General features: G+C 43.5%; 1 pseudogene; it reads right to left on the bottom strand.

Moving 5' to 3' along the window:
- Positions 1–1,943: 1,943 nt before the first annotated feature.
- Positions 1,944–5,808, bottom strand: part of LOC110303638 — a 7,242-nt pseudogene continuing 3,377 nt past the window's right edge.

The raw sequence follows: 5,808 nt of genomic DNA, 5'->3' as shown, positions 1-5,808 counted from the left end.
CTCACAGTCAGCTATTGGATGGATCACAGGGCTCCCAATGGAGAAGCTAGAGAAAGTACCCAAGGAGCTAAAGGGATCTGCAACCCTATAGTTGGAATAACATGATGAAGTAACCAGTACCCCGGAGCTCTTGTCTCTAGCTGCATATGTATCAAAAGTTGACCTAGTCGGTCATCACTGTAAAGAGAGGCCCATTGGACTTGCAAACTTTATATGCCCCAATACAGGGGAATGCCAGGGCCAAAAAAATGGGAATGGATGGGTAGGGAAGTGGGGGGGGCGGTATGGGGGACTTTTGGGATAGCATTGGAAATGTAATTGAGGAAAATACGTAATAAAAAAATAAAAAAAAAAAGAATTATGTAATTGTGGTATGTACACTTGCAGGACCATTTTTTTTTTCATGTTTGGTGGTTAGTTTTTTTGACATTCTTTAACAGTATAATCCAGAAATATGTGTTATTTAATACTGGGTGGAATAAACAGATGACCACAAAACTCTTGACTCTTAACTTATTATGAGGGCATCTGCCATCCACTTTGACTATGTTTTGAGTTATAGTGCAAAGGAATTGACTTTTATATTCCAGGTCCCAGCTTTAATAATTCAGCCAAATATAATAGGTGTGTATTAAATGAATGTGTTTTTCCAGAATTTGGCTTTAATTTTCAGTACAGAAATCATTTGAAATCATTTTGGAGCAGGCATCATTGAAACTAAGACTCTGGCAAATCAAACTACATTGTAGTGTGGTCCATTGAAGAAGCCATACCTGAGATAAAATATGCTTCTATATTTTTACCTGCTTTACCTTAATTTTCCTTTCTGCTTCTCAGCAATTGTTGTAGGTTAAAATACCACATATTCGATTCCTCCATCTCCCTAAGTCTGAAGTTTTCTAAAAGTTTATACTCATATAAACAAAACACGTGGCTCTCCTATTTGGGCCCTTCTGTAGTACTTGAAATAACAAAATAGAGAAAATTTTGACCATTTTCAGAAACCAAAGGATATTCAATTTAGACTCCCAATATCTGGATAGCAGAAATTGTGTAGATCCAGCTCTTGGGTAACATCACACAATTGCAAAGACTACACTGATTAAAAGATACAAGTACTGTATCAAGTTTTCTGTATCAATATCAATATTTGTTTGGAACAGCTCCTTCACTAGAAAAATAATACAGNATGGACCATCTAGAGACTGCCATATCCAGGGATCCATCCCATAATCAGCTTCCAAACGCTGACACCATTGCATACACTAGCAAGATTTTGCTGAAAGAACCNAGATATAGCTGTCTCTTGTGAGACTATGCCGGGGCCTAGCAAACACAGAAGTGTATGCTCACAGTCAGCTATTGGATGGATCACAGGGCCCCCAATGGAGGAGCTAGAGAAAATAACCAAGGAGCTAAAGGGATCTTCAACCCTATAAGTGGAACAACAATATGAACTGACCAGTACACCCCCTGGAGCTCGTGTCCCTAGCTGCATATGTATCTGAAAATGGCCTAGTCAGCCATCATTGGAAAGAGAGGCCCATTGGACATGCAAACTTTATATGCCTCAGTACAGGGGAACACCAGGGCCAAGAAGTGGAAATGAGTGATTGGGAAGTGGTTGGGGGAGCGTGTGGGGGACTTTTGGGATAGCATTGGAAATGTAAATGAAATAAATACCTAATTTAAAAAAGAATCATAAAAAAGAAAAGAAAAATAATGCAGTCTGTTTAAACTGAATTGAAACAACTTTTTCTGACTAGCTATTCCATGAAAACAACTTAATACATGATATTAGAAAAGTGGAGGAGTATTCACTGCTATAACACTCTTAAATCTCCATTTTTATCATAAAAGCAGGGCTTACAATATTGATTTCATACAATATAAATTATTTGTCAAATTTTAATTTTGTCCTAATTACACAATATGTACTGCTGTTAGTCTTCTCCATAAATGTCATTCTTCTTGAACTTCATTTCTTCAAAGGCAAACTCAAATCCTGTCATCATCTTAGAGATATCTTTAATGTCATCACAGTTTGTCTCAAAGTATGTGGTAGCATCATAGGCATGGAAAATGAATATCTGACTCTGTTCACAAAGCTTTAGGTACAAAGAGTTCATTGATGCTAACAAATTCCTGTTCAATTGGTTCAGAGAGCTGCAAAGCTGGTTGTATTTCTTTCAATGGTTCCTTGGTCTCCACAGTTGTACTTACAATGGCAATATACTTTCCATATGCTGCCACATTATGTGCAAAGGAGATCATGCAAACATAGATATCTGACTTGCCGTTGACTTGGTTCTATGGAATGATGATCTAGCAGGAGTTAGCATCATTGCTGTTCTTTATAGGGTGGCTAAGAATACAGTTCACTCTGATTACCTGGCTGTGGAGAGCCATGCTGTGAGCAATCGTCATTATAAGATGGCGCTGGCTTCCGCTGTGCCTAACTAGTAAACAAGCCTTGTGTGCAAGTGCGAGAGTGAATTCATGCCTAGTCGCTGCCCATCTCAGGGTGTAGTAATGAGGTGATGGGCAAGAAACAAATCAGGAGCTGACACGCCACATCAGGTGCTGAAACACCACGCTGAGGGCTATATAAGCAGCACCATTTTCCTTGATCTGGGTTTTCCCTCCATAAGAAGCAATAAAGCTTCCCGCAGAAGAATCCGGTTGTCCGAGTGTGTTCTTGCTGGCAAGAATGATAGCTCAGGACAAGTGGTGCCGAAACTCGGGAACTACATACCATCACACCAGCACAAGGGAGATCCCCGTTTGTGGGGCCGGTTCAAAAATGCGGGACACGTAAGGCTCTGTAAGGTATGTTTGGTCTTGAAATTTCTCTAGTGTTAGAGGCCTTTTTGTATGTTTTCACGGGGCTCATTCTTTTTCTTTTGATCACATACTGCTTCCACCGCTGGAACTGCTGACTGGTTCTCAGTCGCGATCAGGCACGGTTAGATAACAGGGCAGTGAGCAGTATGGGAACTTCCCACTCCGTAGTGACCGCCTTATGGTCGGTCTTAAGGCAGTGTGGCCTAAAAATCGCCACTAAGACTATAGAGGGCTTTGTTAAAGTGATAGATTGCGTAGCGCCGTGGTATGTGTGCTCAGGGTCATTAACTATCACCTCTTGGGAGAAACTGAAAGTAGATCTAGTTAGGGAACAGCAGAATGTCAAACTTAAAGCAGGGACCATGCTGTTGTGGAAACTGGTAAGATCATGCTTAACAGATGAGGATTGTCAGCAAATGGTTGAGGCAGGGCAGAAGATCCTGGAGGAGGTTCAAGACAGTCTATCAGAGACAGAGCGAGGAGAGAGAGTAAGAGTTGAAACGAAACAAGGTGCACCGAAGAATAAAGGCCTTTCCACGGGCCTTGAGCCCGAGGAAAAGAGAAATAAGGGGAAAAAATGCCCTGGGAGAGCTTAGAAAAAAGGATGGAAAGGGAGAGAAGAAGAGAGATCGAGCTGGGGAGGCACATAAGGGAAGGAGCCTCTATCTGCCATTAGATGAGTTCAAGGCACTAGCTGCTAGTAGCTCAGAAATCGGATAAGGAACTTAGCTTCTCTGAGGAAACAGGCTAAGAGGAAGAAGCGGCTCACTATGAGGGAGAAAGATACCAGCCAGATGAAGGACGAGCTAATCAGTCACAGAATAAGACAGAAGCAGCTAGAGACAACTGTCAGTTCGCTGCATGGTCTCCGGGCCCTCGACCTCTGGGTCCTAGTGCACCTCCGCCCTATGTGCAGAGGAATCATTCACCATCCGCCCTATGTGCAGAGGTATCATTCAGAGTCATTCAGTCCAAAAGAAGAACAGAGAAAACTGCAGCAAGTGTTTCCAGTCTTTGAAGGCACCAATAGCAGAAACGTTTAAGCTCCGGTGGAGTATATACAGATTAAAGAACTTGCAGAGTCAGTCTGTACCTATGGAGTCAACGCCAATTTTACTATAGCTCAAGTCGAAAGGCTTGCTACTCTGGCAATGACCCCCGGCGATTGGATGACTGTAGTAAAAGCTGCAGCTCCTAACATGGGAATGTATCTAGAATGGGAAGCTTTGTGGCAAGACTCCTGCTAAGCACAGGCAAGGGCCAATGCCACTGTTGAAGGCGACCAAAGAACATGGACTTTTGAGTTACTTACAGGTCAGGGACAACATGCTACTAACCAGACAAATTACCATTGGGGAGCGTATGCCCAGATCTCAGCTGCTGCCTTTAAGGCATGAAAGGCACTCTCTAGGAAGGGAGAGGCAAGTAGACATTTGACAAAGATTACTCAGGGCACCCAGGAGTCGTTCTCAGACTTTGTAGCTAGAATGACAGAAGCAGCAGGAAGAATCTTTGGAGACCCAGAGGCAGCTATGCCTTTAATTGAACAGTTGGTCTATGAACAGGCTACACAGGAATGCAGGGCGGCTATAACACCTAGAAAGAGCAAGGGATTGCAGGACTGGTTAAAGGTTTGCCATGAGCTTGGAGGGCCACTCACTAATGCTGGTTTAGCAGCTGCCATTCTACAAGGGCAAAAACTCCCTGAAACGGCTGAGCTTAAACTCTGCTATAATTGTGGCAAACCAGGACACTAAAAAAGGACTGTAGAGCCCTTGTCAAAAGGAGAGCACCAGGACTGTGTACTAAGTGTGGGAAAGGGTATCATTGGGCCAGAGATTGTCGCTCAGTCAAGGACATCCGAGGCAGGCCCCTGCAGCCAGAATTTCCTCAAGTAGTAGAAAATGAGGCCATTTCAAAAAACATGTATCAGGGCCCCAGATCTCAGGGCCCCAAAACATATGGGATCCCAGCCGGCAAAAGGTGGACCCCACAGTCCGCAGGGCAACAGAAGAATTGGCTGGAATGGACCTCCGTGCCACCACCTGATTCATGACGATGCCCCAAATGGGGGTGCAGCCCATTCCTACTGACTACAAAGGGCCTTTGCCATCTGGAAGTGTCGGCCTAATACTGGGCCGGGCCTCCCTTACCTTACAAGGCCTTATTGTTCACCCTGGAGTCGTAGATCAAGATTATGAAGGGGAACTTCAAGTTCTCTGTTCCTGTCCTCAGGGTGTCTTTTCTATTTCACAAGGGGATAGAACAGTTCAGTTAATAATTTTGCCAAGCCTACATGNCTGTTTTCCTTCCTCTGGTGTCCCTCGAGCTGCCAGAGGGATTGGTTCTACTGGAAATGATTCTGCTTACTTAATAATGCCTCTTGACTCCAGGCCATCCTTAGAATTAGTTATAGAAGGGAAACAATTTAAAGGGATTTTAGACACAGGAACAGATAAAAGTATCATCTCTTCCCACTGGTGGCTAAAAGCTTGGCCCATTACTCACTCATCACATTCTTTGCAAGGGTTAGGTTATCAGTCCTGCCCCACTGTTAGCTCCCATTCTTTGAGCTGGCAAGCACCTGAAGGTCAAATAGGACGATTCACACCTTATGTTTTACCACTCCCAGTNAATCTCTGGGGGAGAGACATTTTACAGACACTAGGAATGACCTTGACTAATGAATACTCGCCACAAGCTGTTCAAATAATGAAGAAAAATGGGCTATAAAGAAGGAAGGGNATTAGGGAAAGGAGAGCAGGGTAGACTGGAACCTATCCCTAAAGAAGGTAATAATGGGAGACAAGGTTTGGGTTATTTCTAGGGGCAGTTGAGGGCTCCATGCCCATACCATGGCTTACAGAGGAAGTTGTATGGGTTCCTCAATGGCCTCTCTCCTCTGAAAAATTAGAAGCAGCCACAAAACTGATTTCTGAACAGCTATGCTTGGGTCATTTAGAG

The sequence above is a fragment of the Mus caroli genome, chromosome 1, assembly GCF_900094665.2.
Source record: "Mus caroli chromosome 1, CAROLI_EIJ_v1.1, whole genome shotgun sequence".
Classification (NCBI taxonomy): Eukaryota; Metazoa; Chordata; class Mammalia; order Rodentia; family Muridae; genus Mus; species Mus caroli.
Note: the sequence above shows the minus strand (reverse complement) of the source record. Positions and strands in the feature narration are given on the sequence as shown.